A 14,747-nucleotide genomic window follows, 5' to 3' on the forward strand; every position below is an offset into this window, starting at 1 on the left:
ACAGTGTAGGTGAACTGAAGTGCTCCCCACTCAGTGCTCTAAAAAGCAAATTTATGCAGGTATTATGGCTTTGCAGGCAGGCTTTACTAGTAAATATCAGTTTGGGTCGTTGCCATTTTACTACTGTTTATTTTGTTAGCCACATGTGAGCCACTGAAAGTGTGTAGCCTATATTTTACTTTTATGTCTTAGATGATCATTTAAAAGGCAAATATTGTCTTTTCATTAAAGTATTTAAATACTTTTAAGTATTTTTAAGGATAATTATCACATGAAATCATGCATAACCAATGTATATTTGATGGTAAATATGGTTAATATGGCTGTTTTTAACAGTTGTATTAAGAGTGCTTCCCTTGTGTTGAAAGATAAAGGTGCGCTCTAGTTTTCTTCTTCTCTATACCCCCTTTATTAAACACAGTACACTACAGCTGCACCGTAGTATGACTGATAGTGGTTAAGTTTATTTTTTATCTAAAACTGATGAAGAAGTAAATGAAACACTTTAGACACCTTTGACGTTCTGTCAAAGATATACAGTTCATGAGTTTGTGTAACTTTTTGGGAAAATCTGCACTGAAAGAATTTGGGACTATTAAATTTCTGTGAATCACATTTTTGGGGGGATAATTTTGAGTGTAGGACAGTCCAGGATGAGAGGAACCACTGAGTGAAAGAAGTGAGTCTAGATATTTTCAGGTTAAAGAATGTGGGGGGGGGGAAGGGCATATAGGCAAACAATCAATTCAAACATCAGCTTTGCAAACAACAGTTAGTAGTAAAACTGAAAAACAATACAGAGAAATGGCACAACAGTTATTTTTTTCTAATTTATTAAGCTACCCGCTGTGTATGTGCATGTGTGCAGCGTTACAGGTGGGTGATGCTACACATAAAATTGCAGCCCTCTTCTATTGCGTGGGAGTCACTGTGAGTCTTATGACGGTAAGTCAGAAAGTGCTCATAGGTAGACTATGTGTCCGTGGTGTCACGATGCAGCCTGCAGCTGGACAAGAACAGCAGGCAGCAGACTGAAGTAAGGTGAGATGATCTGGACATTCTAGTCATCAGATAGAAAGCAGAAATGAGATGAGAAATAACAAGTTCAGCACTCATAAGAGCAGATAACCATGATGTGGTCCAATATTCAGGAATAGCCTACAACTAAATATCTTACACATGGCACAAGAAAGCCTGCACTTTTTCTTCATAAGTGCAACAAGAACACAAGTTAAGGACCACAACGACACCGGTCTTGAATGAATTACTTAAGAAGTACAAATGTGCTGCTCGTGAGCGCAAAAACCTGACAACTTAAAAAATGCTTCACTGTTGTGGGCAGCTGCTAGAATAGTCTTTAGCAGTGCATTAAACTGTACTCCAACGCACTTTTCAAATTGAGTGGGTTTATGTTTTGACTTGCTTAACTAATATCTATTTTCTAATCAGACTAAAAGGATTTTGATTAGAATATCAATGCAAATGGAGACCTGTGAAAATACTTTTGCAAAAATGATTCATGAAGTTTTATTTATTTAGTTTTTTTCAATACTCAGAAGCAGATTTATGGCATAACAAATCAGAGCCTCAGACTGGCTGATACAGTATCATTAAACCGTTGTTTGTAGTCGTATTCAAAACAGCTCGCAACTATTTTTCTCCATCTGAGTCTCGAGGTAGATGGACATCGTTGACAGTTTGGCAAAACAGTAATGCTATTTATGCTATCAAATGAGCTTTAATGCTTTTCCTTTCATTTATTTTGATAAATTGTGTTTTTGAGACACTAATCCATCCTATGATTTACCAATAAACAACAGCGCTGACATGACAGAAACTAATGTCCTGTTTGATGTGTCTGTAGAAACTGTACCATACATATTTGTCAGCTTTTGAACTAAATAAGACTGGACAGGTATAAGTTACTATGTGAAAGGAGCTTGTTTGAGCACATAATTAAGCCTTTGGAGAAAGAAACTAGAGATTGTGTGACCATGCATAATAAATAGGCCTGCCTCCTTGCTCTATCGCCATGCCTGAATCAGTGATGCCAGATGCCCTAGCTGACAACTCAGTTAGCATGATAATCATAAGATCAATGAGTGGTAAATGATCCAGTGAAAGACATGCCCATCATCTTAGCACATCTCTGCAGGGAGAAGGCTAGCATGTGATGCGCATTCGTAGTCTGTTTTCACATTCGTTTTTGGTTGTTCATGAGGGTAATTTTTCAGATAGCAGACTGAAATATTCCTTAATTTCTGTCATCGAACAATTTGGTCTGCACCTTACTAAAAGTATGTATTGTTGATTTCATATATATATTTGAACTTATTCAAATTTAAATTTTGCAATAGAACCAAGTTAATCTCCGTGCACAGTTTTTACAACATGTTATTTACAGTGTAACAGAAGCGCTGACTTAACCATGACTGTGAATATATTACTGATCTTACAAGGGACTGCTAATACACTAAGGGAAACACATCAGCTATGGCTCCCCTGATCCCACCGTGTTAGTCGTAATCATAGAGCCCCAGAAGGCCACTGGGGGAAAGAGGGTGACCTAAAGTGAGCTGACAGGGGACAGAGTGTGACTCTAGTATGCTTTGTCACACTGCACATCTTCCCACTATTTGACATGGACTCTCTGCCAGAACAGATAACACTAACCACAGAGCAGAGAAGTAATGTGCCAGATGAACCACGCTATAGTAAAATTTGTACATGTATTTTTTAGTGCTGTTAATAGATTTAAAAAAAAATTAACTAATTAATCTCACAATTTTCTGTAATTAATCGTGATTAATCACAATTACTTGATCAGTAGCCTGGTTGCAATTACATTTTTTCAACTTTATATTTAAGCTTGTAACTGACATTCATGCAATATAATTAAGTAAATGCAGAATAAACACAAAGAATGTATGCTTAAATTCAAAGAGAATTTGAATAGTTTTCTTCAATCTTTTAACAATACAACTTTAAAAAAAACCCTATATACTAATAGGTAAGTAGACACTAATATATTATATATATTAGTGCTGTCAAACAATTAACATGTTTAATCAGATTCATCACAGGGTTACTGTGGATTAATTTTGATTAATCACGATCAAATATCATTCATTTTTATTCTATTAATCGCATTTCATTTTGCATGAGCACACAGACTCGAGAAAAAAGGGAAAATATACACACTTAACATGTTTACTGAACATCTTTAACAAAAAACTCTGTAAACATTTATCCACTCTCTCTCTGTCACTCTTGGGGAGGCACTTCAAGTCCTTGAAACGAGGAACCAAAGCTATGTAAAGCACAACATTATTAATAGGTCTGCAGTTTGTTGCAACCCACTTGGCAATTGTGTCAGTTAATATTTCCGAGGTAGACTTACTGAGTCCCCGATGCTGCGTGAGCGGTTTGTTGCAAGCTGGGTGACGCGTTAGTCAAAGTCCTAGCATCCACAGCTAATGTATGCTTTACGTCAATGTGATATTTTAAGCTGCAAGTGCTTCGGTGAAAAGAAAATTCCTTCTTGCACAACGTACATAATACTTTAGGCCGGTCGACTGTTCCGTCTTGTTATTTTTTTAATACTCAAATTTCCCATAGAGAGGGCCAATGTGCGTTTATCATCTTCCATACTCAGTTTATTGGTTCAGCTGCCTGTCACTACCAGATCTACTGCCCATTTGCGTTTGTGCGAAGGTAACTCTACTTGGACAAACTGCCCAAAATGTGTTGACAGAAACATTTCAGGGATTTTGAGTCATTCTGCACTCCAGATACGTTAATTGCGTTAAAAATTGTAATCGCGTTGACCGTGATGGCGGATTAATTTGGGTTAATACGTTTATTTTGACAGCACGAGTATTTTTTCATTATCCCCTTCTCATTGTATCTTTCTCCTACTCCACCACTTTACTCGCTCTCGTCCTTATTTCCATCTCCTTCCCTTCCTCTTCGACTCAAACCTAAATACCTTAATACATTAAAATGTACATAAACATGCTTGTTTATTCCTGATATTGTCACAGTCACTTATTGTCAGCAGATTAGACATCCGATCCAATTCCACAGCGGCAACCGCCAGCTAAACAATAACAACAGCTCGTTCTAAGCTAACATTATGCAAGCTAATGTTAGACTTAAGTGTCTTAAAAACCAAACTTCCTTCTAATAAACAGATAAAAGCAGCTAACAGAGGCAAAAACAGAAACGCAAACATAGAAGTTCAGAGCTCACCTCGGTATCCCTGTAGTGGGACAGAAGTGGGCTTCACTGACTCATCAACTCCTTTCACAAAGTTTTACAGCGTCCTGCAGAGTTAATAGATGTGGACACCCACCATAATGACCCTGCAGTCATATTGACAGCTGAGGTTAACAGCGGACTGACAGTCTGCACTCACTACAGATACACTACCGCAGCCAGAGTTGTTTGTCCTATGGCATCCACCTTAGCTAGGATTATGCACTTAAATTGAAAGAGCAAAGAAATCAGACAACAACCACGACTAGAATCTGCAAAGTACTTACATCTAGTGGTGCCATTTTACATACTGTACCATTAAAACTGGAGATAAGTAGTTGAAATTTCAGGAGCAAGAGCTGCCAAAGAGGTTAAGATCGCCAATGTCTCATCCACTGGGGAGTATTTAAATAATATCAAGCTCTAGTACAGTTGATAGAGTACAGATTTTTAGAAATATATACACATGTGATTGTGCTAATGGTAATTTTATTTGAGATGCAGAAGTTAGAATTAACCAATATAATAAAAAGTCATCATTCTGTAATATCATTGTAATAAGTTCAAGACCTTATGCACAGGAAGTCATTGAGGTTACCATTGTACATACAAATTGTTATGGTCAAGGCAGGCTTGGATTTTGCTCTTTCCAGTCTATCTCTAGTCTCACATGAAGTTACCGGCCTACACACACTCTGCCTCCGCTCACCTTGCCACTCTGGATATTTGTCTGTAACCTCTCCTGTGCTCCTGCTCCTGCTCCACAAACAAGTGAGGTTGTTGAAGCAGACCACAACAATCCATCCGAGCTCACCTCGGCCACTGCTAATACGTCTGTCCTCTCTAAAGCCAGAGAGTAGAATGTGACACTCACCACCTCTCAGTTAATTCTAGTTTACTGCTCAATAAACACAGTAAATGTGAGTCATGTGATCTCAGGAGGAGTCGTATTAAAAAGTGATGTTTCTGTAATAAAGGCCTGTTATTCCCCCAGACCTCACTGTAAGCTGACGAACCATCTTGAAGAAAGGATTATACGAAAGGTTCACAGTTGGATTATAAAATGAGGAGTACGGGAGGATTAGCTATAGCCAAACAAATGCGATATGAAAATTGGATTTATGAGACTTTTCTTCTGTGCTCGTTCTGTCGTGTTGGATTACGGACGTTACAGAACCTAGTGGACTTGCTACTTCCTCATCCGGTCTTCAACCATCACTGATGGAGAAGAAATATAGAGATTGGCCAGACAACTATCTTCGTTTTTCTCTCTACAAAATCAGTCGTAGTCATCCAGCAGCAGCTTTTGAATATCTTTAGTGATTTATGAAGTGATTTGTGCACTCATGGCACTCATAATTTAAGGTTTTAACGTGATTGAGCCTCATGCTTTGCCCCTGCTTAAATCCTTTAATTTGTGGGTTCTTCGTTTAACAGTTAAGGTTAAAGATTAAGTTTTTTTCAGGTTGTTTTAAGATGCATAGATAAAAGGTCCTTGGTGTCTATGTTCCTCATCACTTAAGTAAAAACCAAGCAATTCACCAGGTGTACAGATATAGAGGAGAGCTGCCATTAACACGTGTTTTATACATGTTTTTCTTACCCCCACCTTCCATCCTTAACACCCGATGTGACATCCACCCTGTTGTTCTCTTTCTAAAACCTTTCACACCCAATAACTAGGGCAAAGTTCAGTTATTCATTACAATGTTTACATTTTCTAATCCATATACTGTACATAATTGTATATTTATATGCTGTCCTTCAACAGGCTTTATCATTAGCTCAATCACACATGAATATTATTACTCTGTGTACTTCAGTTACCATGCTGCTTCTTTTTCATTACTTCTTTTTAGCTCAGTTACATATACATGCCCTGTGTTTATGAATCACAGCATATTCAATATATCTTCTTTTATTCAAAACCATACATGGTAAAGTCAGACATTCTCACATTTCTCTGTCTCTCACCATGGATGCACACACGCTCTGTTGACTTGGTGCTTTCACTCACACAGACAGAGCCAAGGACGCACCGTAGTTATATCAATTCTCCCAGAATAGGTGAAACGGTCAGGCAGCAAAATCATTCCATTACTCAAACTACATTTTCGGTTCTTGATTATACATTGATTACAATAAAGCATGAGTAACAATTAGCAAAATGGCATATAAATAAACTCTGCTTTAGCACTCTGTACCACTTTCCTATTAAAAGGATGGATGTTAAGACCTTTTATTCCACTTTAGCGTAAAGATAAGCCCAGGGTTCGCAATCTCTTTGACACTCCTGGGGTAATACTCTTTAGGAGGAGAGATCCAAGCCCTTTAAATAGGTCCAGGGGTCACAGGGATCTAATAGACCAAAGCTCAATATACATCAGCTGATATACATCAATAAATGTTAACCTGCTCTTCATACATGTTGTCATTTCCATGCCCCAGCCTCCTCCTCTCTTCCTGTTTGTCATTTCTTAGGTTCCATGCCTGAAAGCTGCTGAAATCCTCAGTGAGGCCTCAAAAACTGAAGCCTCAAGCCTGGTTACTCATTTATCAGTCTTCATTACCAATACATATTGTTTATTGCTTGGGGTTTTGGTCTTTCCCTGTGGTAAATAAGCATTTACTAGGCTGGGAGGCAAACTGATTGTATAAAGTTGGGGTTTTCAGTGTGCTGAAAGCTGATGATGTGCATCTTATCGTTAACATGGTATTAGGAGGCTAACTAGATAATGACTCACTCCTCACAATGGGAAGCAAATTAAGATTACCCATCAGCTAATGGGCCATTTTTGGACCTGATGTTATTTCCTCCTTCTCAACATTACGCCATGTGGCCTGATGGATAACTCTTACAGGGTAATTTCTCTGTCTATGTTTGGTAACAGCACCCTTCGGTGAAAACCAAAATTGCTTTGTGGAGCTTTTTCTTTCCCCGGATGAAAGTCCGCAGTTATGCTTGTTAAGCCGAGGTGGGAGGTGAAAGGCGGGAAAGCCCAGGTGCTGTCAGTATCATCAACAGTTCATTCGGATGATGAATCTGAAAATCATTAATAGGACGGTCCTGTGTGTGGAGGAATGTGGAGACATATGGCTGCCAGTGCGCAGGTCCGCCAGACTCATAAATCACCAGTGACAATGGATAATGAATGCAGGCCCATCAGAGAATATTGGTTTGCCCATCTGTATATACGCTCTCTAAAGTAATGGCAGAATTTATATTTACAAGAAAATCAGTGTTCAACATGAGCTACGTGTGGCAGCATGGATAGGCAAAGACCAGGATAGCAAACACTGTCAGCTAAAGTACAACATGCTGCCCCAACAAGCACAAACACAGACTAAAAAACTTACAAACACATCTTTATTTTAATATAATGCACATCTACTTGTATTATTCCACTTTCTGCATTTTGCATATTCTTTTCCAGATTTTTCCTCACTCTGCTTTGCCTTCATTACTGATCTAGTGTTCTCAGCACATCTGGCCACAGTAGCCAGACAGATGGTTAGTAGATGAGTCCTGTCTCTAGTCCGGGGATTTAGCCAGGTGTTCCGAACTTACTTCAGGAATAGATTCTTGCTACCAAATCCCAGAAGATATTAGTAAGGGCCTCTATGCAGCACCTTGGAGGCATCAGTGTCTGGTTGTTGAGTCCGAATATGATTGCAAAACCTTGAGGCAATATTCAGAGGCAAATTAGTTTTGAAATGAAGGCTAATATTATACCGCAAGTTGTCATATACTGTTAGAAAAAAGAGACAGATTAAAGGGGGAATTTCAGTGAAGTTCATATAGTTAGTTAATGAGCCATTTGAAGAATTTACTCGCACAGTCAAATCATGCACACTAAGACTACCTTCTAATGAATTTGCAAATAAAGCATCAACGGAAAGAGGTTTGCACTGTTTGACTTCATCTATATTTCTTTATCTTCAGAAAAGAAAGTGGAATTCACTGTCAATCTTTCAACCTGAGTATACAACGTGTCGCTTTCTCACTCCTTCGCTCTCACACACACACTTGCATGCAGATACACACACAAGTATACACAATTTCACTTGAAATCCCTACCTAAATTATGCTGCAACTCTGGGGGCCTGTGAAACTGCCAATCTGATGGGAAGGCAGGAGGGGATTGTGGGTAATTTCATGTCACATTTCCAGCAAACGAATGTCTCTTTGGACGGATAATAGCCTACAGCACGCGCTGACAGAAAAGGCAAAGTCACAGTGCACCTTTTCATCAAATAGTTTTCCAGAGACGGTTTTATGAAGATTTTTCCGAGGAGGAATTTTCCACATTTATAAATTAGCATAGGCACATAAAAATTGGTTGCTTCCCTGAATACTGCTTCCCTGGTTTTAGTGCCTCGGCTAATAATATACTGAAAGTGGTACGTGAGGAGCCTAAAAAACAACCAAGGCATCCAAACAACTTCTATCCTCTTTTTTATATTTTGTTTGGCACGTAACCTCTTTATATGTGCACGTCACACCTATTCACATCACTAGTGGGTTGTTTGCTTTATGTAATTCATAAAGCCCTGTTTGTTTTAGTAGTTCATTTTTAATCGGGTTCTTGTTTAGTATTTCGCGGGGTTTGGTTCCTGTTTTGTATTCTGTGATGTTCTTTTAGGGTTTTGAATATCTTACAGTCCCAGAGTTCCCAGTGTTTTCGCAATGTCAGTGCCTTCTACAATCTTTATCTTTCCGATTCTCACTGCCTTTTTATTTTAGTAATTGCTTTTCCTTCTCTGTCTCCGGTGCTTTTACTTCCTGTCTTGTCTTGCCTCCTTTATGACCATTATCTGTGGCTTAATCGTTTCCACCTGTGTCTCGGAGTTTAGTCAGCCCACTATTTAAAAGCACTCTTGTCTTTTACTTTGTCCGATCGCCTGCTTTTGCTCCTGTTTTTCTCTCGGCATTTATCATTCCTGCTGCTCCACCTGCTTCCTATGGATTATTGTTTTGTTCTTTCTTTCGCTCTGCTCCGCAGTGTTTCCTTCATTTGGGTCCCCTAATACTTTCTTCCAGTTCAAAACATAACACACATATCTCCGCTTTCATTTTGAGAGAAAAAAAAAAAAGAAGCAATTTTTCAAAACAAAAGTCATCTCCATCTTCCTGTGCTTTTATTGATAGGAATGAGGCAGGGAAATGCAAATGTTCTGAATTTCAAAAAGAGTTTATATGCTATCTCTTCCCACCACCGAGATATTCTGTATCTAAGCCTATGACTGTGTGTTTGCAACAGAGACAGGGTAGATATTTTGGATAAATTTGGAACCAGATAAAATGGATTGGGATTTCTCTATTTCCCAACCAGAAGTGAAAACTAGCAGCTAACTTATCTTAGGAACTAGATCAGGGAATAAAATTACTTGATTTAAGCTGCAAGATCTCCACACCAGTCTTCTCTACTGAAATCTGAGGATGTCTAACAGGACTTCTTTACCTGTTCCAAATACATTTGTGTAAAACTAACAGACCTAAAAATGAAACGTACGCTTCTGAACTATTAACAGCAGCAGCAGACTTGCTTTATTATTCAGCACTGCTCGAATAATAAAAGCAAATGTGAAGCTTTATCAACATGCTGTGAAATATTAGCATTTTGCTGCTGGTGTGAGACAGGAACATACATTTCTTTTGAATAATCCACAATCCCGAACCTGCCATTAGTTTTTGCTGAGCTATAACAATGTCGTCCTATGTCCTCTTGCTGTCAGGTGCCATTAAATGTCTCTAATGGTTGTCTATACTATTAGAGAATACCTGCATCAGTTTTAAGAAACACAAATGTGGTGACAGATTTCAGCAACGAGGGTGATGTGCAGAGCTGTAGCTACTACAGAGGGATAAAGCCAGAGTGAAAGGGAAAGTTTACAAGATGGTAGTGAGATCCACCATGATGTATGGTCTGGAGATGATGGCGCAGGAGGTGGAGCTGGAGTTGTGAGAGTTGAAGATTAGAGAGACAGCTCAGGTTGAGCAGTTTGGAGATAAAGTTAGAAAGGAGAGGCTGAGATAGTTTGGACATGTGCAGAGGATAACAGATAATGGATATATTAGACAATGGATGCTGAAGATGGAGCTGCCAGGCAGGAGGAAAAGAGAAAGACCACAGAGAAGATTTGTGGATGTAGTGAAGGAGGACATGCAGAGGGTTGGCGTGTCAAAGGAGGATATTAGGGATGAGATGAGTGGGAGGCAGATAATCCACTGTGGCGACCCCTAAAGGGAACAGCGGATATAAGAAGAAGGAGGAAACAGTAATGCATCATTTTTGCACACTTTCTGAACTTTCTTCCATCCTTTGTTCTCTTCAAAAGAGTTTAGAATTTGTTTTTGTCTCTTTTTTTGCTGGTCTTTTTTAGATTTCTTGTTTAGAAGTAAAGAGTTTTGTGATCTAATCTGAGCTGCCTGCAGCCTGTGTTCCTCATACTCTATTCCACCACCTTTACATTTCCTCATATCCTGCATCTCTCCTGTAGTTATGCCCCTACCACACTGGGTGGTTATCAAGGCCTCGTTCTTATTCAAGCATTAAAGAGTAACAAGGGAGGTGAGGACTGACAACACTGACGCATTGTTTTGGTCTGCTTTAAATTAGTTTGGCATCTTGACAGGTCGAAAATTGGAAATGTCTAATATGACATTTTTTGCCATCCTTTCCTTCAAAACCCCGCACTGCCATCTGAAACACACAATTACTGACGTAAAAATTCAAGCACGTTACTCTTCGATACGAACATGGCCGGTATTTGTTTCATTTAATCAGGAAAAGTGGGAATGCTTTGAACTTGCACAGTGGTAAGGAGAAGAGAAAAATAAATGGGGAGAAAATAATTCACCACAATGGCTTTAAGCCACATGGTTTCTTCATAAAGAACATAGAAATATGGCAAGATTAAATTACTCCGCCTCCACCTAATAGGGAGTGAATGTGTTAATATATGCAGTGCATTGTAAAAACAGTATTAACTCAATTAATTCTGTCTGAAAACAACATTTACAGGTACATTTAACTTGTCTTGACAAATGTTTGGCCAGTGTTGTTGAAAACCAACTGCATCCTTTTTGAAAAGTCCTTGACAAGTAAAAATAAATAGACAGCATTCATCTTACCAGTAGGTACGGTTGTGTTTTCTCTGAAGATTTTTCACGCCCCAAGGTGTGTACGCTGTTCTGTATTTCAAACTTCCGAAGCAAATCACATGTCATTCAAAAGTTGTGCTCGCTGAACAATCTCTCATTTCCACACAGTAGAAATATCCTCCCCTTACTTTTGTGATTATTTCTTTTGATGTAAACCCGAAAGGTTTACATCAAAAGCTAAACTGCGTGTAATTGCACCTAGCTACAGAGCATCCATCACTGTGAGGGCTCTTAGGGCGTCATGTTTGGTGGGTCAACCTTAAAAGCCTGGGATGAAGTCCTGTCCTTGCATTAGGTTGTCATGGATACTTGGCCCTAACATTCACTCTCACCGTCAGCCACCTCACCGACCTGAGAAGAAGGTTTGCCACTTAAGCCCTCATACTGGTACCGTGTCTCCATCTCTGTGCTTGCTTACTTGGTGCACACTGGCAAACACTTCCCCCATTTCAACACCAGAAAGGAAGCTGTTTGGCCGAAAAGACCCAGAGAGAGAGATGAGCAAGTAAGCGCAGAGCGCTGAGGGATTTGAATACAGTATAGTCTCGACACATATTTCACAGTCGTTACATCAAATAACTATCAAACACACACTTTTATCACCTTGAGCATGTCAATAGCGGCTTCAGAGCTTTGTGTTCTTACGTAACAATTCTCATTCGTCTCATGCTTCATTAAATAAACAGTCTTGAGTGGCAGCCTTGAAAATATCCTGCAGGCAAACAAAGCAAGTTTGAGTGAATTTCTCTAAATAGTTGCAGTTCTGGCACTCTTTAAGAACACAGAGAGCTGTTTGGGATCATGAACGTGGTCATTAATCAGAACTGCTGCACAGAAACAAGACTAGTATTCTATATAATGCAGTGTAAATTAATTTAAATTAACTTTCCTCTCCCTCCAGCTTCGGTTGCAAGGAGAGGAGGCTTTATGCAGATCGTATCCGTATATGCCGGTGAAAAAAAACAACCTTGGTCATTAAACAGTTATTCTTGTTTTATGAAAAAGCTCACATTAGGTGATTTGTTCACTGACTTCTGTTTAGGCAAATTAGGGGAAACCCAGTTGCTTTCTGTTGCAAAGAGGATTTTTTTCTTTGGTCTCTAATAGTAGCTTCATCGCCTCCATTCCAAGAAAATATTGTCTCTTCTGCAAAATCATTATTAACATTGGATTGGTGTGATTTGTAGACAACAACAGCCCTTTCATGACTGCAATTTCTGAGAGCCTACTGGAGTTTAATTTGAAAGATTAATGGTTGTATAACTAATTATGTGGGGTTGCGTAGAAAAGTAATCACCACAGGAAAACTGCATACATATTCATTAAGGCCCATCAGAAAGTTAGTTACGGGAACTCTGAAAGTACTTTAGGATAGTTCCTAAAATGAAGATAACTGTATATGGGATAATGTAATCTCTGCACAGGAAACTGGGGGAAGACAAGGGTGGTATCTACAAGGGTGTGTTAGAGCCATTGTTGAGAAAAGATAAATAAATAAAGGAGGCAGGGGAGGAGTGGTAATAATGTGGAGGGAGAAAACTCACAGATTTAAGCAAGAAAGATATGAAAACAATTCTGACGCTTCCTGAGATTAAAGTGGTAAATGTATCCAAAAAAGCTAGTAATATTCTCTAAAACCACATACTTCACTTTTCAAATGCAGTTCGTAGAATGATTCGTGTTAAGGATGGTCACTGTGTTTGCATCATAGTGACGTGAGACTGGCTTTATCTATTTGCATGGAGCTCAAAAAGAGAGATCGACTCAGGAGTTCGCCATAAAAGTGTCCCTGGTATGAGATCTGTAATGTGGGGGTAGGGAAGATGTTAGGCACTGATTGCCAGGAGGCAAGGAGACAAAAGATCGAGAGGGAGGAAATGAAGAGATGTACGAGTGAGAAGAGTGGGCTGATTTAATAGCGATTGTGCTCGGTCCCGAAGCTGTCGGCCAATTCCATCGAAATGAAGATCCTGATATCTGGCACAAGTTTCGAAATAGAAAGTAGGAAGAGTGAAAGAAGGAAATACATTTGCAAAGGCACACTAGTGACAAAAGAAGTTGGAAAGTCTTTACATAATATTCAGATGACTGTAATTGCTAGAAATCCCTAAATAGCCAGGCAATCATATTAATGTTGATATGTGTATCACCCAGATCTGTTATTCTCAGAAGGTAAGCAAAGTCACAAACACAAAGGCACTTAAATTTACATCTACAAGCTCAGGATCTTCCCTTTCCAACTTTACTGTTATACGTTTGTTGTATTCAGTATACCCACTTATGTTTAATTACTTCTGCTCGCTATAAATACATTCATTTTTATTTACACACAGAAAGTCTTTTTAAGCTTCTTTGATTGTTGCGTTGCTGTCCTAGTAATCTTAGTAACAACCACACAGCTTAAATGTTCCTCTTTGTTGCCAGTATTTTAGCATCCCTTCCACCTGTGTCGTTCTGTTTTCAGCCCTCTTAGGATGTGATGGCTAAGGCTTGCAGTGATTGCATCAGGCTTCAGTATCTATCTAGTGGCCATTTTCATCAACAGAGCACAATAGATGAGAGAGTGGTGATACTGAGTGTCCAAAGAAGGTGAGCGTCTATCTCCTTTTTTATCAGCATCCAGTTCCCATAGCTAATACACCACTTTAGACAACAGCTCGATGAATTTCTCTAATCACTGCTATCAAATGTAACGGAGGGGATGTGTGTGTGGGTGTGACCCACATAGTATAGGATTGTCTTTCCCTTATGATGTCTAAAGCCACATATCAATATTAAATGTGATTTATTAAAATGTTCAAACATGCATGAAGAATCAGTGTTTTTACAATTCTAATGACCTTGAAAGTCAATATTTGGTATGACCACCTTTATTCTTCAAAGAAGTCTCTTTTCTCTTCCTGTCATTTCTTTTAGTAGTCTTCAGGAATAGTTTTCCAGTTTTCCAATCCATGACTGACAGTGTTCCACTCTCTATTTTTTTCTATCCAGGTTTGTTTTTACTGCATTGGCAGTGCTTTTGGCATCACTGTCATGCTGAAAAATAAAGCTGTTGCCATTCAAATACTTTCCAGATGAAACTCCGTGGTTGATCAAAATCATGATGGTACTTTTCTGCATTTATAATTCCATCAGTTGTGACAAGATACCAAACACCACTTGCTGAGATGCAGCTAAAAACAATGACAGAGGCTCCACCATGTTCTACAAATGGCTGGAAACACCCACTGATGTACCTCTCTCCTGACCTCCTCTGTAGATATTAAACGTTGAACCAGGGATTTTGAATATGGATTTGTCACTCCTGTGACTGATTTTCAGTCTT

Source organism: Diplotaxodon limnothrissa, linkage group LG15 (genome assembly GCF_057381915.1).
Source record: "Diplotaxodon limnothrissa isolate DT_005_m linkage group LG15, D_limnothrissa_male_GT1.1, whole genome shotgun sequence".
NCBI lineage: Eukaryota > Metazoa > Chordata > Actinopteri > Cichliformes > Cichlidae > Diplotaxodon > Diplotaxodon limnothrissa.